The sequence below is a fragment of the Protopterus annectens genome, chromosome 4.part0 (genome assembly GCF_019279795.1).
Source record: "Protopterus annectens isolate FY-2018-M chromosome 4.part0, PAN1.0, whole genome shotgun sequence".
Lineage (NCBI taxonomy): Eukaryota > Metazoa > Chordata > Ceratodontiformes > Protopteridae > Protopterus > Protopterus annectens.
Genome location: NC_056733.1, coordinates 44,557,972 through 44,584,925, shown reverse-complemented (window position 1 = coordinate 44,584,925; position 26,954 = coordinate 44,557,972). Strand labels below are relative to the sequence as shown.

The 26,954-nt window shown below is 41.1% G+C and overlaps 1 protein-coding gene across 1 annotated transcript in view; it reads right to left on the bottom strand.

Annotated features, from left to right (window-relative positions):
* GAA (alpha glucosidase) overlaps positions 1 to 26,954 on the bottom strand; it is a 475,499-nt gene that overhangs the window by 363,052 nt on the left and 85,493 nt on the right. The gene's annotated exons all lie outside the window — the stretch shown is intronic.

The window sequence follows — 26,954 nt, the reverse complement described above, 5'->3', positions numbered from 1 at the left end:
CTTCTGACCATGTTTCCTTTTTCACTTCTTTAGCTTTCTACCTTTTCCTACAATTCTACAGTTTCAGTTTTCCCATTTGAGTCTTTTTTCAGTTTATTTTGGTATTTCTGAAGTTACTTTTTTATTTGTTGATTGGGATTGGGTTTTGTACATTTAGATTTGTAATTGTAGTAGTGACAGATCCTAGTGCAAAAAAATATGTCCTGCATGCTTTACCTATTTAGCAAATTTAGTAGGACATTGTGAAGGTTCTGATACATTTCTGCAGAAGGGTTGTGTCTGTACACATCTGCCATTTACATATATATATATATATATATATATACTCACCCTGAGACTGCTCTAACTAGGAGTTCAGACTATGTTTTATGTGCTGTAATCTCATACTCATGTCTTCTCATTTTCAGTATAAGCATTTTGATGACAAAAATATGGCTGGCAGAGTTTCAACAGGAACCTATTGTTTAAAATGTTGCTTCTTTTTCTTCTACAGATTTCTTTATCCATTATTTCTCAATGTTTCCTGTTTTCTCTGTTATTTTGCAGGTTTGTAAAATACAAACATTCTCATGTTTTGTTTCTCTGCTCTTTGATTAATTTATCCGATTATGTAATGCACAGTTTTGTACATTTGTATAGACTGTTTACTTAGCAGTTAATGTGTGACCTTCTAGGATACTCCTCTCTCCCCCCCTCAATCTTCCCTCAGGAAATATCATCAAATATAACTCCCCCCACTATAACTAGGGAACAGGACTTTTGCCAATCAGGCGTATTTGGCAGAAAGTAAATCATGAGATACGTACTGAAAAACTCTCAGAAATCCGTCTTATAACAAAAGTATATTAAAAATGAAATACACACTAATATTTTCCTTTTCTACATGCCCCACTCTTCTCACACACAAACCCATGTGGATAATTCTAGTTATGCCAGCACCTAGTCTTTATTTGGTGGCAAAAAGCAGCTTTTATTACCCTCTACTGCAGTACCTCACATAGAGAATTAGTGTCAACACAATTCCGCATACATCAACAACAACCCAATCCCTCATACATGTGTGAAACGCGCTACACTTTCCAGCAGGTAACATGAAAAGCAATCATTCTCAAACTTAATTTTTCATGCGAGTAGTACTCAGAAGACTTGTCTCAGCGGATCTCAGTTCTCTAGGGGGTACATACCACATTACAGCACCTAAGACAATGATGGCAACAGAGAAAATAGTGCACAGAATTCAGATGATATACGGCCACCTGAGGCAGTGTGCCAGTACATGCCCCTGTCTATTCCAAGGGGGGTATAAGTGGAAACAAGATGCCTGGGAGACATCTGGCATAGACTAGAAGCCTTGTGGGACATCTCAAGCTTAATGCAGGAAAAAGCGACCATATTCTGACATCACACAACTGCCAGCATCCACAGCTATGGAAACTGACTGACCTCCACAAGAATAACTGATCCCAGGCAGCACATCTGCTACTCCCCATAGAATCCCTATCTCCCTGGGCCTAACATAGTTGCTGTTATGGTCGACTTCCTGATGATCCAAGGCCCACATCACAAAGGGCCATATCCAGGACACTCAGAAAGGAGCAGCTGGGGTATCCTGGGATGGAGACGTACTGCCGAGGGGTAAGGGAGACTGCCTAAGGCTGTATGAGTTCAACGGCAACTATATAAAAAAAACTCATGTGATATAGCATTATTGCTCAATTTGAGCCAACTATTTCCTGAGTGGCAAACAGCCTTAAACTTGGAAAACAAAAAGACTGACAGTGAACAAAATGATTCCAAATGGAAGTTGTGACAGAAAGAATGCTTTAACAAACTCCAGCCAAGAAATGTCCATCATTAAGTAGTATTTTTTTTCAAATTAGGCTAAGATAAGATATTCAGAATTTAACACAGTACCATAAATATTCCCAGGTATTTGCAAATACATCACTTTCTGTAGAACACACACCTTTGTGAGTCTTTAACTTGAAAGTTTTCCTTAGAGGCTTGTCAAGGTTTTACTTCGGAGAACATTTTGTATTATTACATAACAGGAAGAAGCACTAGAATAAAACAGAATCAGAACTCAAGAAAGCATGGCAGAGACAACACAATTCTTAGGGGGTGGCATAAAAAAGCTGTTGGTTAAGCAGGAGCTGCAGCCGAGCCAACAAAAAGGGAAATTATTAAGTTGGAAGCCCAGTCTTAACAGGTCATCAAAATTAAAGTTTATATATTTATGTTTTTTTTACAAGTAGAATGGCAGAGTGCAAACAAAGATTGCAGTCCTGTCTGTTCAGTACAGCATTCCATTTATAATGGCCCATTATCCATCATGTGCAGCTTTGAAATCTACAGTAGTGTGAATATCTGACTCAAGGAATCACTCGCTTCAGCAATGCTTTGATTGTCAAGGAATCACTCACTTCAGCAATGCCTTTGGCCTTTGGTTCTCTTCAGATTTTCTTTATTCTTTGTTTCCATAGGTATAACATGACTTACTAAAATTACTGACCCGAAAGGTATAATAAGTTGAAGTTCTGTCATTTTTTTTATTCAAATCCAGTCATTTGAAACCCTGTCTAGCTTTATAGAATGGCAAAACTACTGTACTACAGAAAAATGAAATTAACCATGACAGAGCTTAAACTTTGAACAGTCTTCTTTGCTTCAGAAATTAAAGATGGTTACAAAATGTATCACACTGCTTCATCTGAAACAAAACGTTTGTTTAAATGAACTCTTCTATTTTAGAAGATTGAATTGCCAGTACAACGAAGCCAAATTATCACTCCCCTTTTCCTTTTTCCCTGAAATTCAGAAGAATGCCCACCCTGAATTCCTTTCTTTGCCAAAGTCACATTAATTTATATCCAGCTGTGCCTCCTGCTACATAATTTGAAACCTACACATCTTAATATAATTCACTTTTTGTCAGAGAACATACCACTACACCACCTGAGTTGCCAGTGCTGTAAGGGCATTTACATTTTCAAGTAATCAACAAAGCTGCCACTCTGATAAAAAAGTATTACTCCTACATATTATCATACCTGCCTAAAACAGTCCCTGATTTTCAGGAATGTGTCTGGTTTTGACTCAGATTTTAGTCCTGTCCCTCTTAATCCCTACTAAAACTGGTGACACTTGAAGAAAAGGTAGTGAATTACACTTAATAAATAACAGCAATAATTAAGAGTTATAGACTTATTTTACTTCAGAAAATGTATATTAACTCACATTCTTTTATTCTGTCAGCGTCTCAAGTAAACAGTAGTAATATTTTAAAGTGTCCCTGATTGTCCCAGATTATTTCTGGATTTGTCCTGGATTGGTTGAGAGCTATGCATTATTACACAGTTTTTTTTCCATGTAATCTTACAGCTTACACGGACACAGTAGTGGTTGGAAGGCTAAGCTTGTATGTAGTTGCTTCTTCTCATCCCTATTTGAGCCTATGCCATGTTTTCCTAGACACACTGCTTCAATAAAACATGCAAGAAACAAAAAAAAACCCTAAACATTTCCAAAAACCAACCCCCTTTTAACTTACAGCAAAGACACAGAACTGTAAAATTTCCAAAAATTAAATTGACTCCTCCAAATCAACAGCTGTGCTTGCATGTATTTCCCATTCTAAAGTTAAAATAAATCATACTAATGTGCCTATTAGAGCCAGTACACCCACTTACTCAGATTGGTATCTGTTCTTAACTTATGTTCCCATCACTGATGTGAAAAACAACATGCATTCTGTCAGTAAGCATTAACTTTTAGCCTTTAAAAACTACTCTGGATAACCTTAGATAAATAAACTTAATTGTGCACTCTTGCATTAAGGTAGCTGTCAAGGCAATTACTGATAACTATTCACTTCTCACAATTTCAAACTTCATTTCTTAGGCTTTTTTCAATGAACCGCTTACCATATCCCTTTAAAAGGTAAATTACATTGCAAAACACAGATCCACAGAAAAAGTCACTCAGAATACACTCGTTGGACCTCTGATAAATAACTGCTTGCACCCGCAGGCCTGCCTGCAGTCAGCTCTAAGAAGGTGGTAGTAGAAAAAAAACAAATTACCTTGTAAACGCAAGAAAGAACAATATTTTCCACTGTTTCATCTTCTTTGCAGAAACCTATTTTCTTACTTTACCTTTTATTTTGCATGAACTGCTTGTTAATACTTTATTAAAATGTATACAGTATCTCACAGATCTACAAAAAAGTCACTCAAAACACACTGTGCAGACTCCCATAATTAACTGCCAGCATTGGCTGACTGCTTTTCTTCAGTTAGAAGCAGGAGCTATTGGGAACTCGACATAGTTACTTTATGAAAAAGGAAAGCTACTACCTCATTTTCATGTTTACATCATTTCCTTTGCTTAAGTTTTTTTTAATTAAGAAAAGGCATGGTCTATAGCTTAAACTAAAAACACTGAAACAGAAATATACGCCTATAAAAATGCAAGAAGTTTTATTATCTTAATTTTAAACAAAATATGATCAATATGGCTTTACAACACCCCCCCCCCACACACACACACTCACACACACACATATATACTACATCCCCCATTAGCTAAAGATCACAACATTATTTTAACTTTAACTTGTTTCTTTCCAGCCTTCCTCATTCCGTGATAGTGTAAAGTTTAGATACATTACAGCCTTCCTCATTCTGTGGTAGTGTAAAGTCTAGATACATTACAACCAAGAAAGAGTACTTATTTAACTTAATCTTACTGTCATAGTCAACAGTCACTAATAAAACCTCCCTCACATTTAAAATATGTCTAACTGCATACTACACAAATATTTTATACTCATAACAAAATATCATGCAATGGACAACAGGAATTTTTTTACACAATTATACGCAAACAAAAATGGCTTTATTTACAGTGATTTCCTCAGTGTATCCAGTATCCCTCTAAACATAAATGAGATAAAGTGGGGTTTTATGCTTCACAGTTCTTCAACCAGTTTAACACAAATCATCAAACTTCCAATCTTTTTCATTCATTTATTCGTACAAAACCACAATTCACATACTTAAACTTTATCCAGTGGGAATGATGTTTCACAGTTCTCCCACATAGTCACTAAATTCAGTTTCTGCTGGTCATCTTCTTAATCATGATTTTCCAACTCTTGTCAATGGCTGGAGTCCAAAGTATTCATGACTCTACTGATCAGCTCGTGTTTTTTTTTCCTCTATTGCTCAAGTATTTCCCTTTGAAACAATGTAAAAAGCTTTCACTGACACAGTCTCTCTCTCTCTCTCTCTCTCTGGTATCTTACAGACAGAAGACTGGTAATCACAGGTTTGTCAGCTTGCTACCTCACATTTTTTCTTTAGAAGCCTTATGTTCAGATAATCCTACCATCATTTCAGTCTTGGATTTCTGCAGTTTTAACAGCTCATCTGAATGGCTACTTAAAACTTTTATTCTTTCCAGTCTTCTGGCATTTCATTTTATGTTATTCCAGTGCCCCACTTATTTTAAATACATCTGAGTACAGTTATTTTATTTTCTCTCTGAATTACTAGACACCATCTCCTATACTAAGGCTGCATCCTGAACTGCTTTTTGCTGGACAGTTCCAAGTTTCCTCCCAGATGTTTTTTCTTCTTCTCCTTTTCTGGATGATTTTCAAATTTATTCTTTGCTAGCATCCAGGCATTGTAATTACTGACTGGTTACCAAATTTTATCAAAATCAAAAGATTTTACAGACAACCTTCTAGCTTCCAATCAACTTATTGATCAGTCAGCCACCATATGCTAGCATGTATTAAAATGATTTTTCATCAAAACTGATATTTTGCTCAGGCTTTGTGGTCATGCAATTCTATGCTGTCAAAATATGTAGAAGTATTTAAAGCCCCGGTTAGTCCTTTAACTACCAAATTTCATTCCCTTACCTTTGATACCTTCTACAGAAACTAAATAATAACTAAAAGCAGTTTGCAAAACACAGCCCAGCACAGCACAAGCATGCATTTTAGAGACAGAACACCAGTCCACATCGATGCACAGAGTCAAGAGGAACAGGTAAAGCCATAAAAGGAGCAGGAAGACAGAAACAGCAGGAATTTACAAGGAAAGCAGCAAATTATGACAGGAGAAAGAGAGGTGATCAGATGTTATGCTGCCTTTTACATGCAGATTAGTGACATCTAGGAAGGAATGGATGTGGAACCTGTAAGAGAATTTTAACAGTGAAAGTGGGAATCAGATCAGGAAGTAAAGGATATGAGGTGATGGGCAAGTCAGCTGCAAAAAGGAAAGTTGCAAAGAGCGTGTCAGGGATAGGGAGTGGTGGAAGTCTACATGGAGGACAGACAGGAAAGAATAGCAAGAACATGGGTAGAAGTAGCAAAAGAGCAACAAAGCACAGATAACAAGGAAGACAAACAATGAAGAAGGAAATAAACAACTGGAATGGAGAAGCTCAGGCATCAAGAGAAAATAAGGAAGAAGAGAAACAATGCAGGCACAGAGAAAGAGAGTAAGTTAAGGGAACAGATGTAGCAGACAAGGCCACACAAGTGTGGGACAGAGCACAAGATCATGCACAGGTAGAAGTTAGGGCAGTGATGCTAAGGCAGACACAGGCAAGCAGAATGCAGATAAAGAGAGAGACAGAAAGAGAACAGGGAGTGTAGATGGGCAAGGAGGGATGACTCTCTGCAGGAAGACTACACAAGAAGGGAGGGAAAATAGCATCCCTCCCAGGTAGGCCAAGTTCAGGAAACGTTTTAAGTCATGCTAAACAAAATGTTAGCATGGGGACACATCTCTGACTTATGGGACAAGGCTGCAAGGGTACCAATTCACTAAGGGGAATAGTTCACCTCAGATCCCAAATTTTAGACCTGCCAGTCTGGCAACTATTTTATGTACAATCACAGCATCACAACGGAGTTTATCTAGAATGACAACGGGGTCCTAATTCTGATGCAGAAAGAGAGGGGTTTGTTAAACGGAAAAATTGCTTTCTGAATCTTGTTATATTCTTTGAAAAGGTAAAAGCATTTGATGAAGGGCTGACAGTGCACACTGCTTAGTCAGACCTTGTTATGCATTTAACACTATCCCACATAAAGAGACAACTGACAAATTAATTACATTAAATGTGAATTCATATATAATTCAAAGGGTTAAAACACTAGTCAAGCAACAAGAAAGAAAATCAAGGTGGGGGTTACCTGTCTATCCCAAGAAGGGTTAGTAGAGGTGTCTCGCAGAACTCAGTAATTGGGATACTTCATTTGGACTATTCTTTTTAGACAGAAAAGTCACTAATGGGCTATGGATTACTGAATATGCTTGTGACTACAAAGCGAGTAATGTTATTACTTCAATAAAAGACGCAGAAGTACTCCAAGATGGTCAACAGAAAATCAACACTAGGTGCAGAAGTAATGAACTCAAATTTAATATCAATAAATGCAGCATTATAACACTTGGCAAAAATGACAAATTATAATTACAAAATAAATGATCAGATCATAAAAAATGTCACAGTCACTAAAGACTGGGGGTGGAATTCAAAGACTGTCTAGTACACAACACACACACAGAATGACTTGCATACTAGGCAACCCTGTTGTGACTCATACAGCTCCTTACTGCCTGGATTGTATCTACTGACAAGTGAGTGTTGGTGCCACATTTAAATGTGGTTGTTGTTGCCAGTGACCATGCTAATACGGCCCATAAGTAGGTTGGTGCTCTGCTAATCTGGAATACTTACATAATAAAGAAGTCCTGTCCTTCACAAGTTACCCTAAAAAGCAGTGTATAAAATGCAGAAGTGCATGCCAGTAGGTAGCAGTATGTACTTATGCACTGCAATGGAAGGAATCAGCAGAGGGCAAGCAGAATAGCTGTACCTTGAGCAGATTACTAAACCTACTAAAAGTAGAAGTGCACATATGCATGGAAATGTGTTGACGTTTTTCTCTCTGCATGCATATGTATGCAATGTTTGAGTGTGTCTGCAACTGTCTGCGCATGAATGCCTATTGTGAGGGAGTATGCACGTATGTGTGTCTGTATGAAATGAAATCCACTGCAGTATGCAGACTGAAGTAGCAGTAGTTGTGCAGTTTAGCCTCCAAAACAAATAGAATATCCTGTATGATGAGACACACTGCAACAACACTTGATATATACAACAGTTTGTAAAGTAACAAATGTCCATATAAAAAAATGCTTCTGTGGTCTTTAACAGTACAGAAGTTGCCTTTCTCTATGTTACGAATCCTTGAAGACTAGAAATTATTGAAAGTGCAAGAAATGGTGTGGGGGGGCTGGATGACCATTGCCTGATATCACCAGTGTCTGAGATAATGGGATAAAGTGGATACAAAAAGTGTACTTCCACTACATGCATGTCCAAATGTCTATTACCCCCTTGTGCCTTGATGGTCGATGATACAGCTCCAGGCATGTCCACCCACTCACAAACCCCGATGTGACAGCTAGTTTGACAACTGTCAAAGTAGCCTTCAAAAAGTGGTTTAAATATGCTACTTTGACAACAACTGCTGGAGTTTTGTGTGTGTGGATGTATGAGCTGAGTGTATCTAGTTGCATAGGGGTGTGTGTCTGGGGGTACAAATGAAGGCATGTCTGTGTCTGTCTCTCTATTTGCTCATTTGTCACTGCAAGGGGTATCACTGTATGATCTGCAGGACCCGCAGACTGGTACGTCACCCAGCCAAGCAGTGCAGTCACTTGAGGGATTCACAGTCACTAAACTACAAAGTAATAAACCATTAGCCTAGTGGGAACCTGCATGACTATGAATTACAAAAAGACGCAGTGGCACATCTCAACAAATTGAAGCAGTGAAAGTTCTATTACTGCACAGATATCTATGAATTATTTTATTTATTTTATTTTACATTTGTTAACAAGGAAATTACAACTGGACCAGGTCCCTTTACAGTGGAGGCCCGGGGAGAAAAGCTCCGAAACATTGTTACAAAAAAAAAAAACACAAGAGAAGCAATTTTATACAGTCTTATACAAAGGTCATTTAAATAATACAACATGGAGTTAGACATTTTGCCAGACAAACACTGAAAATATACAAAATAAATTGGAAAAAGACATTTTCCAGGAGAAACAGTCAGGAATTCCATTTAATGTGCAGGTGTATAATGATTGTGACAAAAAGAGGAGCAATCGCCCGCTATGAAAAGTAGCAACTAATAGTCAGAATTATTGGCTGGGTTTAATACTATAGAGGGTTAAAGTGAGTAGCTTGGAAGTTGGAAAAAGAAGTGGGGATTTGGGAGAGTAAAGGTTAAGTGATACAAGGACATAACCAGGTGTTTAGTAGGGCTTACCTTTACATGTGTGTATTGCACAAGGGTGAACAGCAATTTTCGGAAAGGCAGTTTGCAAAGTTTGCAAACGCCGAACGGAAAAAGGTTAGAATGTGCAATGAGCGAATGCACAGTGAGATTCGCTCATTACACATTCGACATTCTGGGGCAGATTGCACTATAGTGGGGATCGGAAAATGGTTCCTTTCCCCACTGTAGTGCAATCTTGGAGTTAGAATAATAAAGTGGGGGGTGGGGGGTGCAGGGGAGCTTTCCCCCCCTGCATTACACTTTAATTTTTTTTTTTTTACATTAATGTTCAAAAATCAGCTAATCGACGTTTCAATTTGCTGATTTTCGAACATTTATAACTGTTGCTATTTTAAGTTTCGTGGTTACGATTCGCTCATATGAGCAATCCCACCACTGTGTTTCGCTGTTATGAAGGTAAACCATTTAGTAGATGTGATTTGAAGGAGTTTTTGAATTGTGGGATGGTAGAGGCAGTAGTCAGAGAATGGGGGAGGGAATTCCAGTTTTTAGCAACAGTATGGAAAAAGAGGGCTTTGCCTGCAGTACTGTTTGTCCTGGAGATGCAGAGGAGAGATTTGTCACTAGATCAGAGATGCCAATTTGCAGTGTAATGAGTAAGAAAATTGGATATAGATTTTTTTCAGGGTACTTAAGGATATTATATGCAGTAACTAGCTGGTGCTAGTCAAGTAGTTGCGGTAACTCTAGCAATTTTAGTTCTTTTAGTGCAACACAGTGATGTGTTCTGTACTAGAGTTTGTAGCAAACTTGGCTATCTTATTGTAACAGGATTCTAGCTTGTTTAGGTCAGTTTTTCTGCGTACAGTAGTGTGGACAGAAGGTGACTCTGGGCAAGAATGACTCTTGCTTGGTGTGAGAGAAAGTTTTTATGCCTATATAGTGCGCTCATTTTTTGTGAACCAATTTGATGGTTTGTGAGATCTGGATATCAAAGTGAAGATTGTTGTCAATTTCAATACCAAGAAGTTTGATGTGGTCAAAAGGGAAGATGGTAGTGCCGATTTTAGAGGTGATAGAAAAGGAGAGCTTTTGATTTGTTAGGGGAAAATAGTAGCAGTTTTCTCTTATTGGCGTTTAGGATATTTGGATATATTTTTGTACAGAGATAAAGGTTTCCTGGGTAAGTTGCTGTAGAATGGTGGGAGATGAGGCAGTGCAGATCAGGGTTGAATCATCTGCGTATTGAATAAGTGTGCCATGCTGGATAGAGCTATTCAGGTTGTTTGTGAAAATAGAAAAGAAAAGTGGGCCCAGTATAGAGCCGTGTGGGACTCCTATGGTAGTTGGACGTTGGGGGGATAGTGCTCCTTACCATTGGACAGAGTGCTGTCTGTCAGATAGGTAGCTTCTGAACCAGGCTATGGTAGATGGGGTGAAAGATAGTGAGGCTAGATAATCTAGCAGAATGGAGTGAGAGACCATGTCAAATGCCTTTGAGAGGTCCACGAAAATGGCTAATGTATATTTGTTGTTGTTCCTGTTCCTGTGAAGGTTAACTAGATTAGAGAATGAAAGAAGAGCAGTGGTTGTGCTGTGATGAGGGCGGAAGTCATGTTGTGTGGTAGAGAGGAGCCGATGTGTGCTCAGGAATTTCATGACTTGCAAATGGATGCATTTCTCTGGAATTTTAGCTAGGGGGCATAAGATGGCAATGGGTCGGTAGTTTGAGAAGTCATAGGAGTTGCCCCCTTTATGAAGAGGAATACTATAAGATACTTTCCAGAGTTTGGGAATATAGGATTCCTGTATGGAGCGGTTGATTAGGATGGAGATGGGGTAATATAGAGAGAGTCAGAGGCCATTTTTATGAAGGTAGCAGGTAAGTTATCGGCTGCAAGGGCGGTGGGTTTAAGTTTTAGAAGGAGTTTCTTAATTGTACAGGTGGGGACAGGTGATAGAGCAAAGGAGGGAGTCTTTTCTGGTTGACTGGTTTGGGTATATGATGGATTATGACTGGTTAGCTGGCTGGATAGAACCAGGATGGATTTTGTGAAGTGGTGGTTAAATTGTCTATGTCTAAATTACTATCTGTAGAGTTTGGAGCTGGAGTAGTGGTTTTGCCTGGTTTTAGTAAGGAGTTAATAGAATGCCAGAATTTTTCTGGATTTTTTGAGTATTTATTTTGGGCACTGAGGAAGTAGAAGCAATGATTCAAATGCTGATAAAAATTGTAGTTTTAATCCAGAACACAAACTCTTGACACAAAACCTTGACACAAGCGCTTTCACTCGGACTCGTCCGAGCTTTTTCAAGTGGAACAGTGAAAACGTTACAACAGATAGCTTAAATACCATTGCTTAAAACATTAATTAATTATACAATTAGCTAATCCCTTAAAAAAACACAGTGTATGATTAAAGTTGTTCTTGAAGAAATATATACAAATACATGATTACATTAATAGTTGTATATTTAAATATTTCAAATCTAAACCTATGCAACAGCGTTGAATGGGCTCTAGCATTTCATGTGTAACTTAAAAAATAACTTCATATCTTTATAAAGCATTACATGCTAATATTAAACTGTTTTTATATTTTAAAAATTCATGTGTTAAATATTTTAATTAAAACCCTTTTGAAAAAGAGTGAGCAATAAAACACTTTTTAAATCTAGATGTACAAAAATAAATTTATAAATAAATAAATAAGTAGGTAATAATAAATAGTTACACATCCTTAATTAAAGCCTAGCCTTCCTTAGTTTTAAAACTGAACTTATGCTCAAGGTGTCATTTAACCCTGGTGCTTTACTTGCATCCAACCTGAGCTGCCAGATCAATTCTCTAAATTCTAGGGTGGCCTCCCAGTCTCCCCCTCTTACATCCGGCACCACATATATATATATATATATATATATATATATATATATATATATATATATATACATACATAAACTTTAAAATACAATTATTTCAGTACTGAATGTTGTAATTTCACCAATATAGGCTTTAGTGTGACAAGCAACATTCAAACCAGGCATCTTGTCAGCTGAAAGTCTTAAAATCCATTCAAATTCTTTTAAATCTAATAAATTGTTAATGTCACCCCCCCTCATGGATACACACACTCTATCAATAACGCGAAATCTAAACTTGTGTTGATTGCCACATAAGGATATATGCCTATATAAGGCATTCCTATCATTCCCTCTCCGTATCTCAGACTCAATGATATGGTCTTTTAATCTTCTCGTAGTCTTACCTATGTAAAAACATTGGCAAGACGTGCATGTAGCTAAATATATCACATTAGTTGAAATGCATGTTGCCATGAGATTAAACTTGTATATAAACCCACTTACCGGATGCTTAAAGTCTAAGCTATTTTCTTTATCTATTATATCAGGGCAGCAACTACAGTTGAGACATTTTAAAGTTCCATATGTATTAATATTATTCACTTCAGTTGAATTTTTAAAATCCTTGTAACCAAGCTTACATTTAAAATTTGCCATGTTTTTATAAGAAAATAGTGGTCTGACAATAATAGATTTAATTTCACTGACTGCTAATAAAACAACCCAATTTTTCTTTATAATGTTCCTTACAAACCTAGTCATACAACTAAAAGTAGTAACATATCTTAGGGTATCATGATTTCCATGTGCTACAATATTTTCATTCTGGTGTTCATCCATAAGGAATAAAGGTTTTAAACCTAAATGCCTATTATTTATAGTATCCATTTTAGCTGTTTCTAATACGCTGTCTGGATAACCACTATTTCTAAATTCATTAATGGTTTCATCCATTATAATTATAATTGTATTTTAAAGTTTATGTATATATATGTATGTATATATATATATATATATATATATATATATATATATTTTTTTTTTTTTAAACAAAAACTCTCATCACATGATCTTTGGCTGATGGTCATGTGCTTTGTTGGCTTCTATTTAAATGTTTGATTTTATTTGTAACCTGTATGAGTATTGATAAAGGGTTTGTACCTGAAAGCTTTGCTATTAAACGGGTGTGTTTCAGCGTATTTTGGTGTTTGCTTATTGCTTATTTCTATCGTTGGCAGCTGTGATATGTATACACAGTTATGTACAAACTATCTTGGGATTACAGCAGTCAAGTTTCTTGAAAGCCAATAAGCAATGTGCTTGAATTACAAACCTATAATGAGCACAGCTTTGAGAGCACCCCGAGTAGTTTTGACAGTCAGACAAGATAGCACTAGAAGAAAAATCAACTCACTCTGTCTTGTTACCCAACTCCACTCTCTACTTGCTCTCCACAAAAAATATTCTTTTTTCTTTTTCTACTGTATGATAGCCACAAGTCTTTTTTTCTCCCTGGACCTCCTCTGAAAAAGGGCAAAGTCTTGCCCAGTTGATCATCCCAGTAAACAAATACAATAAAGAAAGAAAGAAACTTACCAGAAAGTAGGGACAGAATAAATAGAAGCAGGAAAATAGTATGCTAATTGTTGCTGGGTTTATTACTAAAACCATCACTCTGTGATGCAAGGGTGAAAGGAAAAGCCTCATGCCTACAAAAAAGGGGAAACGGTAAGACAGAGGGAAAGTGCATACAAGAAATTGGAGCAAAAGTGTAACTGAACAAAAATGGGGGCAATAAGGTAAGTCAGAAAAGAAAGACCAAATGTGTAAATAGAAATAGCAAAGCAGATTAAAAGATGAAATAAACACTTCATTAATAACACAAAGGAAAAATGTAAGGGTAGAAGAAATCAATACAGCAAAGGATGGGAAGAAAATAAGACAGAGCACAAGTGAAGGTCTTCACTTGGGGTTTGGTATAATGGTTAAGGTGTCTATCTCACAAGCAAAAGGTACAGGGTTTGGCTATCATCTTTGAAAGAGAAACTGGACAGGCCTAAAATAGCCCAAAAGCGCAGATAGCCTAGTACTTACCTACGGATTTATGAACCTCTTCATCTCAAAAATGAAAGGACTGGTTGCCCTCTTAATATAACCCAACAGCAGAAGAAGGGGAAGACTGAACAAATGGAAAAACCTGAGTATGGAACTGAAAAATGAACCAAGTTCAAAACATACAAAGAACAGATCAGATAATTACAGCATATTAATAAATCTGGCAAATTCTTAGAAAATACTCTAAATGACATATTCAACAGGTTGCTAGCTACAAAGAAAGTCTCCCAAAACTGGAATAAACAGACTCTAGGATACTAATAAGCATAGGTTCACAGCCCAAAATCTTGCAAGTCAAATGTGATGCACGTTCTAGGACTGGATTACAATAGAACTAACCAAAAGGATCCTGTCTGACACAGCCTGCCACTTTAGTAAAGCCTCTGACACAGTACCACACAGCAGGCAACTGAATAAATGCCAAGAGCCAGAAATTAACAAAAAAAAAATCATTAAAAAGGTGATGGTACAATGACATGATGGTGGATACCAGATGTAATTATGAGAGGGTCTCCATGCAAGGCTGTAGCCAGAACTCCACAACTTTTGACTACTGCCCCCTCCAGCAAAAGTAGTAAGAAATGTCTGCCTTTCACTGAACTGTATTGTTGCCACTTCCCCCTCCACAACTACTAGTTTAATATATCATATATATCCTAAAAACAAATTATAGATTCTGATTTTACAGAAGTTAGTAGATTATAAGCTTTTAATTGGCTACTAATGTAACACACACGCATCACTCTGGAGGTAGTCACCTTCTTTGATGTTGTAGACTTATAAAACAATTTGAATGCCCAAAGCTGTGACAGATGGTATGCTCAAAAATTATGTCCCCTTAGAAATTAATTTTAACACCATGGCTTACATGGTGTAAGACTGGCTACACTGACTACACCCTTTAGCCAAAGAACGACAGCTAACCAGTGACATAACAGAGAGGTCTCTCCTGAAAAAAATTGTGATAAAAGAAGTAAAAACAGAGTCAGTTTTTTGCATAGTACACCAAAACAGAGGTATGGTTAAAGATAGAAGGAACTAATCTGGCAAGGGACATCAGAAGATAGATAAATGAACAGAAAATTATCAGCTGATGTTTAATGCAGAGAAAAGCAAACTGTTGTCCTTTGTAAAGAGTAACCCACAGAAAGAATAGATGCTGGTAGGATACCTATCAGGGTAAATCACCAAGAATAAGACTAGGAATGGCAACACTGGTGCAAATTAACTACCAGACAATGAAAGAAAAACAGAGTTAATGAAATGTAATAAAGTGCCACGATGCACCCTGTGGGGATAAATATTCCCAAAAACAAAGAGGTCATCATAACACATTACAGGAGCTTAGTGAGGATGCTGCTGGCCTACTGCAGGCTGTTCTGAAGAATGCATATAGAGATAAGAAGACAGCACTAGAAGAAAAAGGTTCAGAGGAAGATACTAAGGACAATAAAGAGGATGGAAAGGAGAAGTTAGGAAGAAGGACTGGGGAGCTTGGACTATGCAGAAAATCATAAAAGGAGATTGTGAGGGATCACATCTCAAACTAAATGATGGGGTGAGGTCAAAGGTCACTAATACAGGAAAATAAATTCAGCCATGATAAACCTAAGAAAGTGTTATTTTACAGAACTTATGATGGGTGCACAGAATGGGTTGCCAGAATTGTGTGTAAGGAGAGCAAATTAAAATGCTTACTGAAAAGGGGGAAAGATGTATGGAGAATGAAAGAGAAGCAACAGACAGGACAGCTGTACACATTGGGTAACACAAAGGCAAATTATCCCCTAGTGTGAGCCATAATGCAATGCTGTGTTAATTGTTAACATCAGTACTCCTAGGTAGGTACGTTTTGATGTTCTAATCTTTTTAAGCCCTTTCTTAGTAACAGCTAATCACACATACTCAATATGCAATGGAGTGCAATTTTCTTCACAGCTTTTCTCAGAAACATAGGCATTATTACAACCTTCTTCTTTTGGCTGCTCCCGTTAGAGGTCGCCACAGCAGATCAACTGCTTCCATTTCTTCCTGTCCTCTGCATCTTGCTCTATCACACCAACCACCTGCATGTCTTCTCTTACCACATCCATAAACCTTATCTTAGGCCTCCCTCTTTTCCTGTAACCTGGCTGGGATGCACAAGCCAGTGCATTTCTTTGTGCCGGTCCCAAGCCCGGACAAATGGGGAGGGTTGCTTCAGGAAGGGCATCCGGTGTAAAATCTTGCCAAATCATACATGCAGACAACAGTACAGGCATTATTACAACCTAAACTATCTAAAACTGCCTGCAACATGGATATGTACACAACATGCAAACAGACAAAAATACACATCTAAAACAGTCACGTTACTGTTATAAAATGCAACTGCTGAAAAAAAACACGTCAATTTCTTAGTATTGAGTGGCAATATTTGGAGAGGTGTGTACATTTAAAATGTCAGTTTGGTTGGATGAGCAACATGTAGGACTTTGCTCTCTCTAAAGCTAAAAACACAGCATCAATGGGACCGGATGGTGTCCCCGGCTGTGTGCTACACGAACCCAATGAGGAACTAAGCCCACACATAAGGCTGTTGTTTAATCCGCCTTACCACTGGATACGTACCCAAAGAGTGGCGTACGGCAACTGTGGTCCCACTCCACAAAGGCGGTGCTTCTACGGACCCTGGTAATTACCGCCCCATAAGCTTAGCAAGCCTGGTCTGCAAAGCTATGGAGAGGATCATAATGGAACTCATAAATAAAGACATAGGGGACCTACAGACATTGGATCCTACCCAATTTGGCTTTGTCAAGGGCAGATCATGCCTCTTGAACTTGGTCGACTTTTTTGAAACAGTCACCAAGGCCATTGATGAGGGTAAGGCAGTTCACATAGCCTATCTTGACCTTGCAAAAGCTTTCGACACAATACCCCACTCGGGTATCATAGAAAAGCTCACCAGCTTAAATGTAAACCCATATGTCACAAGATGGGTTGCAAACTGGCTCAAGGACAGAACCCACAGGGTTAGAGTTGCTGGTGCCATGTCAGACTCCAAGCCGGTCACAAGCGGTGTCCCACAGGGCTCAGTCCTGGGCCCCCTCTTGTTCGGCATCTACTTTTCAGAAGTGCAGGCAAACATAGGAGGATTGTGGCTGACAAAGTTTGCAGATGACTGCAAACTGGGGGCCATAGTTGAAAATCCATCAGACACAGATATCCTTCAGAGAGGCCTCATAGAAACGGATAACTGGTGCCAGAGCCATGGCCTTAAGCTAAACGCCAAAAAATGTATAGTCATACCCTTTGGTAAAAACAAGATAACCCCAAGTTACCACATAGGTGGCAATCCATTAAGCACAGAAGAGGTTATCAGGGACGTGGGGACCCAAGTTGACAGTAACCTTTCTTTTGACACTCACATTGCCAAAGTGGTTAGGAGGACCTTCTACATTGCCCACCTGATTATGAAGGGATTCACATCCAGATCAAGGGAGGTCATTGTTCCCCTGTACTCTTCACTTATCAGACCAATGATTGAGTACAATGCCCCATTCGGAATGTATCTTACCCGACACCTGCAGCAATTGGAAAGACCCCAAAAGTTCCTCACCAGAAGGATAAAGGGGCTCAAAATATGCCATATGCTGCCCGACTGAAGAAACTCCAGCTCTATTCAGTCGCATACCGCCTGCTCAGAGGTGACCTGTGCCTGACATACAAGGCCATGTCCAACCCGGAATTAATGGACATGCTCCACCTCAAAAAATCCAAATCCACCAGAGCCACAAGAGCAAGAGACTTAAACCTCAACACGGATATAAATAGGACGTGCTGGAGGGACAGATTCATCACCCAGAGACTTCCTATGCTGTGGAACAGAATCCCGGTCCATGTGAGACACAGCACCTCGCTGGCTCTGTTCAAGAGGAATCTTGACCAGTGGATGGGAGATCGTAGGTTTACCCCGGGGATCATCTCTGTATCACTGCTGGACAGAGGCACGGCAAACTAATGGGTATAGTATTCTTCAACCTAAGGGGTGGTGAAAGCCACACAACTCTGGCTAGGCTTATAAATGCCCTAGAGCAGATAGCCTAGTATGAACCTATGAACCTATTAAACATTTCTTTTATCCAGAAGTCATTCAAAATAAATTTTACTCTACCCTATTCATCTTGCTTGTGGGATCATTTTCTTTCACCAGACTGATTACTAAGCTGTCATAAAGTAGAAGCATTGTGGAGTTAAAGAGAAGCTCTCCTTCCGCTTCCAACTCATAATCTCTGTTAAATTAACATTTTATTGTAGTACATGTAATATAACAACTTCCACAGTGAAGAAATATAATGTTAAATTCTTAACATGCTGTGTTTGCTTGTGTCAAGCATATAACTGTGTTATTATCGGGCATGGCGATTATAGGCATGGTAGGAAACGGTGCTTTGTGTTCTTTCAACGTTTAGTGAGAAATGTATTTTCGGACAACTGAATAACTTTTAGTTATGTACTTACCATAACTTTAGATGTTTGGGATCCATCTCGCCTACATTCTGTACTGATGGGCTCGGAGCCGATCCCTCGGCTCCAACTCGGCACGCTATGCTATAGAGCGAGGCCTCTTATTGGCTGAGCTATTTCTTATCCCAGGATGCACCACCACTAATCCCCCAGATCTTGTTTGTCCGCATTCATGCACACATGCACAACTTGTTTATATAACATTGTTAGATGTTTCAAGATGAAACAACAGGATTCGGACCTTCTGATATCCTCTAATCTCCAAGGAAGGGGGAAGGAGGGTGGGTTATTGGGAATGTAGGCGAGATGGATCCCAAACATCTAAAGTTATGGTAAGTACATAACTAAAAGATGTTATGTGATCCTATCTCGCCTACATTCTGCACTGATGGGACAGCGTCCCTAGCACCTAAATCCTGGGTGGCTCATTGGAAAACACTCCTGAGCACTGTGGAACCAAATGAAGCTCGTCCTCTAGATGCCACATCCAATTTGTAGTGGGAAATGAAAGTGTGCGGGGAAGACCATGTAGCCGCAGCACAAATGTCACTAATGGCAAGCTTAGAATGAAATGCTATCAAAGTAGCCATAGCCCTTGTAGAATGAGCTTTGACAGAGGTGGTAAGCTCTTTGTTAGAATAAGAATAAGCTTGAGTAATACAGTCCCTGATCCATTTGGCAATAGTGACCTTTGTGACAGCTTTGCCCAATTTATTGTCTGCAAAGGATACAAACAACTGATCTGTTTTCCTTGTTTGTTTGGTCCTGTCTAAATAAAAACGCAACTGCCTGTGGACATCTAATGTGTGGAATATGAATTCCGCTTTGTTAGAATATTTCGGAAAAAAAACTGGAAGTTCTAATGATTGTTGTAGGCAGAAACTGGAACAAACTTTAGGGACAAAGGAAGGATTTGGCCTGAGAGATACTCTGTCTTTGTGAAAAACCAAGTACAGAGGTTTTACAGACAAAGCTTGAAACTCTGAAACTCTTCTGGCAGAAGTAATCGCCACCAGAAAAGCAGTCTTCCACGATAGAAATTTTAGATCACATGTCGCTGCCGGTTCGAAGGGGGAGGAAGTTGAGGCGCGTAACACCACATCGAGATCCCATGGAGGAGAAGGATGAGAAATCGGAGGTCTTAAAAGCGCAGCACCTTTCAAGAAGGTCTTACACAATCTGTTGCTCATTAAGGGTGGGTTTATAGATTCGTGAAAATTGGAAATCGCTGCCAATTGAACCTTGATGGTAGAGACTGAAGAGCCTTGATTGAAAAGAGAAGTTAAAAATTTTAGTACTTCTGATACGGGAATAGTGATGGGATCCAGGCCCCGGAGTTGAGCCCAAATAGCAAATCTTTTCCATTTGCTAGAATACAATTTCTTTGTAGCAGACTTGTGGGTCAAGATAAGATGTGTACAACTTCTGGATCCAATGTATGACTCCTGACTTTAGTCGGAAGAGGAGGAGCCAAGCCGTCAATTTTAAGGTGTGTAGGGACTGGTGGAATAGTCCCAACTGATGAACCAAAAGGTCTGGGATCTGATCCAGGAACCATGGACCTTCCAGAGCATATTTCCGAAGATAGGGAAACCATACTTGACGAGGCCAGTAAGGAGCAACTAAGATCATTTTGCTCCCCAAGAGAGATGCCTTTTGGATCACCCTGGGAAGGAGAGGAACTGGGGGGAAGGCATAAAGCAAGCCGGTGGGCCAAGGACGGGCTAGTGCATCCATGGGGCTCTTCCCCAGAGCCGGGGTTAGGGAGAAGAATTTTTTACACTTTGCATTCAGTGGAGTCGCGAAGAGGTCGCAACACGGAACTCCCCATTTGCTGAAAATCTGATTTGCAACTGTCATGTTCAGAGACCATTCGTGAGGAGAGAGGATGGTTCTGCTCAGTCTGTCGGCTATCACATTGGACTTGCCCGGGATATGAGTAGCCACTAGAAAGCGTTTGGTCGAGACTGCCCATTCCCAGACTCTCATGGCCTCTCTGCAAAGAGGATAGGATCTGGTCCCTCCCTGTTTGTTCAGGTACCAGACAACTGACATGTTGTCTGAGTGAACGGCAATTACGCCCTGAGGGAGGTAATCGTGAAGGGCTTGAAGGGACAGAAGCACCGCCCTCATTTCTAGGATGTTGATATGAAGTAGGGTCTCTTCTGGGTGCCATTTGTCTTGGACTGACCTGCCCAGGGAATGCCCCCCCCACCCCATCTGGGAGGCGTCCGTGGTCAAAGTGGCCGCAGGAGGAGGTGGAACAAAGGGTCGTCCCTGATCCAAATTGGAGGGCACTAGCCACCAGCGAAGGTCCCGTTTGCAGGTTTCCGTGATCCATATGAGGTGACTGAGAGGGAGTTCCTGAAAGGACCACTGAGCTGAAAGAAGCCACTGGAGAATTCTCATGTGCAACCTTGCCAGGGGGACTAGAAGAACCGTGGCGGACATGGATCCCAACAGCTGCAGGACCATTCTGGCTGGGGCTTTGGACCTGGAAAGTAAGGCTCGAACTTGAGTTTGTATGGTTTGTATTCTGTCTGTAGGTGGAAAGACCCGCATTCGGTTTGAGTCTATCTCTACCCCTATGAATCTTATGCGTTGAGATGGCAGCAACAAAGACTTTGGCCAATTGAAGGTGATTCCAAGGGAATTGCCCAGTGATATAGTGGCTTGTAGGCTCCGCAAACAGTAGATGCTTGGAGGTGGCAGTTAGGAGCCAGTCGTCTAGATACAGAAACACCTGGAATCCTAGACTTCTCAGGTGAGCAGTCACGACCGCCAAACATTTGGTGAACACCCTGGGGGCTGTGGTGAGACCAAAGGGCAGCACGCGGAACTGAAAATGACTGCCTCCTATGCTGAAGCGCAGATGTCTCCTGGACATGATATGGTAATAAGCGTCCTTGAGATCCATGGAGCACATCCAAACACCTTTCTCCAGCAATGGGAGAATGGTTTGTAGGGTGACCATTCGGAACTTGGACTTTTTGACTGAACGGTTTAGAATGCTGAGATCCAAAATGGGTCTCAAGTCCCCGGTCTTTTTTGGCACCAAAAAGAATCTTGAGTAAGTCCCTAATCCGATCTGGTCTGCAGGGACCAGTTGGATGACTCCTTTTTGCAGCAGCTTTGAAACTTCTGAGGCTGCAGTTTCCCGTTGACTGGGTGGCGGGTCCGGGATTTTTTTGGACTGAGGTGGATAGTGAGAGAAAGGGATGGTGTAACCTCCGGCGATAATTCAAAGCACCCATCGGTCCTGAGTGATACCTTCCCAGGCTTTTAGGTGCCTCGAAAAACGACCCCCGACTGGCTCCGGAGCTGCACAGTCGGGAATTCCTCAGGGACTGTGAAAGGCTGAAGAGCCACGAAAGGACTCGCAGTCTCCAGTGTTGCGAGGGCCTCTGCCGCCTCTGGGACGGCGTCTTCCGGAAGAATTTCCCCCCCCTGCCTCTGGAAGGGGGATCATCCTGCTGAGAGGGGTAAGGCTTCTGAGATCTACGGAACCACATTTTCCCTCCTCTTTTAGCCTTGGGATAAGGCCAAAAGGGAGTGGAAAATCGTGCCCCTACGGCAGTCAGAGTCTTACCCTCCTGTTCGCAGCGGGTCAGTGTGTCCTTTACCTTGGGTCCAAACAGGGAGGACCCATCAAAGGGGGCGTCGGCAAAGGAAGACTTAAAGGCCTCCGCAAAATGACACAGGTGGAGCCAGGCTTGTATCCGTAGAGCAATGCCTGTACCCGCCGCTCTACTCGCCCCTTCGGCCGCATAAGAAATGAGCCTCATGGACAAGTTTGAAATGGACGACAATGTAGCCAGCTGAGAGCCAACCGTCTGGGCCAGCTCCTCAGGCAGGTTACCCAAGAGGGTATCGGAAAGTTCTTTAATCAGATCCCTCTGAAATCTGGTAAAGTGCGTAAGGTAGTTCAAAGACCTTAATGTAAAGGCCGCTGAACTTAGGGTGCGCTTTCCGTACCGATCGATGCTCCTAGACTCCTTATTAGGAGGATGGACGGACGTCGAAGCCTCTGCTACATCTTGCTGGGTAGCAGATGCCACCACCAAAGCATCTACAACCACACCTTTAGTTAGAAACTCTTTTTCAGGGGGTGCCGAGAGGAACTTATTAGGACGAGCAGGCACCGGTTCCACAGAGTCTGGGTGTTCCCACGCCCTTCAACAGATCAAATCCAAGAGCTCGTCAAAGGGCGGAGACACCCAGGAGGCGGAGGGCTGAGCCCCGAAGGCCTTAAGGAACACCGACTCATCAGCAGAAGGGGGTTTGGACTGCCAGCCGCCTCATTGTTTAAGGGCTTCCAGGATGTCTGCAAAGGAGACATCATCCAAGGACGACTTAGGGGACCCTTCTGCATCATCGAGATCAGTGTCTGATGTAAGAGACTCATCAGGGGAGTCAACGTGCTTCCTCTTGCACGATCTTTTCCTGGGGGTTCTTCGGAAGAAGCGTCGGAAGGACGTCCAGGAGGGGGGGAAACCCCAGTGGGGGTAACCTCAGGCCCCGGGGCTCCGCTGTCTAAGGACAGGGGGACTGCCAAAGACCCAGTCTCGGTATGCAGGGAAGGAGCTGGGGAGACCGTGGAGGTAGCCAAAGATGATTTGGCTAACGCACTCCTCATAGCCCTGAAGGCGAGACCACCAGAATCCTGGGAGGGTCCCACCTCCGTGGCCACGATGGTAGACGGCACTCCTGCAGCCGACGCACCAAGAGGAAGACTTGGGACCGAAAACATCAATCCCGAAGCATCCCCCCCGGGGCCGACGGAAGAAGTCCGCGTACCGAACTCCGACTCAAGAGCCGGAGTTGGAGTAAGGGTCGGGCCCGACCCTAAAACCTCCACCGGTTCCACCAGCACCGGCTCCAACGGTGCCGAGGCTGTTGGAGGAGGAACCATAGTAGCAAGGTGGACCATCGGCTCCGAAGCCGAATGGGCTGGAGCCAAAACTAACTTTTGGAACACCGGAGACTGGAAGAGTCTTAGGAGCACCCTGTCGATGTCCGAATCAGACATCTTGGAGGATCTGGACGATACCGATCGGGTCCGAACCGATTTCTCCATTGGCTCCATAGGACTAGGGGACCGGCTCCAAATGGATTCTATAATTATCGGTTCCGAGGGAGATCTCAAGGCAATTTCCCTCGGTGCCGATGAGGACTTCGGCACCGAAGGGGAAGAGTCTGAGCCGGCAACCTTCATCGGCTCCAATATCAGTGGAGCCGATGAAGGTGACCCGCCTCTCGATGCCCCAGTCCTCGGCTCCGAAACCAGAGGGGTCGAGACTGGAGGCAGACCGTTCCGCCCTCGGCTCCAAAGTCCGTGGAGCCGATGGAGAAGCCTGCCTAGGTTTTTTGGCAGTCGGTTCCGACAGACTGGTCGGAGCCGACGCTTTTTTCTTTTTTGAAGGAGAGGAAGATGAAGATAAAGCCTCCTCGAAGGAAGGCTTTATCAAACCTTTTAGGATTAATTTGTTCTTCCTCTCCTGGAGGACTCTTGATGAAAAGGTGTGACACACGCTACATGACTCTTGTAGGTGCTTGGCGCCTAAGCAATAAACGCACGAGGAGTGGTCGTCCGTTATGGACATCTTATAACCACACCTCGCGCACTTTTTAAACCCGGAGGGTCTATGTTCTTTTGACATGTCTACAGATAGAAAATGCAAAGTTGAAAGAAATACAAAGTTTTTTTTTTTTTTTTTTTTTATATCACAATACAGTTAACAAAAACACAGAAAGAGAGGGTCAAGACCCTCTAACTTAAACAGGTACTTGACCCACAAAACAAATGCTAGAATAGCAAATAGCAAAAGGGGAAGGCCCCTCTAACTAAAACGGGAAACCTTCCCTTGACGAAAAACACAAATTCCTCAATAAAATATGTAAAACACACTCGTATCACAACAATAGCTGTTAAAACAGCTTTTGGGTTCAAAACAAGCAAATTCCTGACAGGAAAAGCCTAAATAAAGTAGTACTTAGCCCAGCCAAGTTGAGACCACGTCTTAGCTTGTAAGCGGCAAACGAGATCTGGGGAATTAGTGGTGGTGCATCCTGGGATAAGAAATAGCTCAGCCAATAAGAGGCCTCGCTCTATAGCATAGCGTGCCGAGTCGGCTCCGAGCCCATCAGTACAGAATGTAGGCGAGATAGGATCACATAACATCAGGTGTTTATGTACCACATGTCAATCAGATGCACGATGACCTGCCAGTCACCGTGTACACGCCTAACCTGCGCAGAACCGCCCGCAAGGTACTTAGACTTGGAGATTACCCATTTCTTATGCTGAGTCTTACAAAACCCATGTGCCATGCTGCTCCAAACTGGAACGGTCTATCACATACTCACTGTTAAAAATATTTTAACTAATATCATTGGTAAATAATACACGGACTCACGCTAAATCATCAAAATAATTGTTTATAATGATCAGTGTTCAATACTGCAGTTTGCAAGCTCAGGGCCCATTTCAGAGTTTGGTAAGAGGTAAATAAGTAACTAAATCCTAGGCTAAGACCAAACTAATCATCAACAGATTTTTAAAATGCCTCAATACAGCCAGGACTTTTAACGATGTGAACAGACCCACCAGACATGTTAACGATGGCCACGCCAATTTCTGCACGGAACGACCGGTGGGGTAGTGTTGTAAAACAAAGCCATTGCTATAAATGAATGAGATAGGTACTATTTAGCACGGACATCAGTTTAAAATTTTCCAGCAATATACGTGCGACAGACCCTTTCAATATGGAACTCCGTGGAACATAGATTTTATGGTTTTGTATTAGAACATTACCCCCACCAGATGCGCAGTAGCAAGGACCGCCCAAAGCCCTCCTACCACTATGCACATAACTTTTACTTTTGGAAGTGCTTTGAATAAACATCGGGACACCGTCGCATGCAAAATGAATATGCAAAACGAATACGCAAAGCATTGTAATTACTTCGGTACAAACCCTTTTGTCTCTTATTTGCTGGTACCAGGATTGTGACATGACAGCAGTCCAATTTACAGTGATCAAACGGTTCAATTATTCAAACGAACACAGAATATGCTTCAATGTGTTAACAACGGTCAAACAATGAATATTCAGCATGGCACTTGGTAATTGCATGGTTTGTCACTCAGCTGTGTTTTCCATGCAACGTTACACGGGCTTGCCCTGCCAATCATGTAGGCCACACCCATTCCTGCGCGAAAATCACGGTGGGGGTAATGTTCTAATACAAAGCCAACTTTATGACCTGAAATGAAGAACGTTCCTCATAATCAGGTACCCTTGAAAATTTAGCATAAACATTTTAAGTAATACAGACCATACAACACGTCAAATAACAGACTCGCCAATTCCATATTTCTCCACCCATCCCCAAATCATGTGGCCAGTTGTGACTGAAGTCACGCGTCAAAAAAAAGGTGCTGTATAAACAAGAGTGGATCTTCATACTGACGGTGTTGTGTAGCGTAAAACAAGATGAAAATGGTAACATGCCAGAGACGTTCGGTAACTACAACAATTAAATGTTCTGACACTTATACTTTCCAGACGAAGGAAGTCCCTTTCACATTGTAACAGTATGTCCCCGTATTTGAGCTCCTATATTCTAATTTACAATTGAAAAAAGTGGTATACACTATAATGTTTATTCAAGTATATCTCTCCCGATCTACCATGCAATGACAATACTTGGCAAATCTTTACACCAAGAATATGTTAATGTCCAACAAACATTCAGCCTGGGACAGGTAACCTAGCCCTTCTGTGTTCTGAATAATAACCACCATCCCGTGGTATTCTTACCTCAACACCTGCTAATTTTGCTGCAAGAACCAGCAGACCACCGTTGTGCTACTTTTTAAACCAGCATCCACATCCCCTAGTTTTCACACTGCTCAAGTTACTTCCTAAAATAGACACATGATCTCAGCACTGCTGCGCCAAACCCAGAAGCTTACCAAAGCAGATTGAGAACGTAGGCAGGAAAAAGCAAAAGTAAGAACAACAAAGTAGTTAATCGGGTTCTCAGTCACGGGAAATCCGCGTCTAAAGGTTGAGTAAGGTAGGATATACAGCTACTCCCCGAGAACTGTTCCGCAATGTGGGAC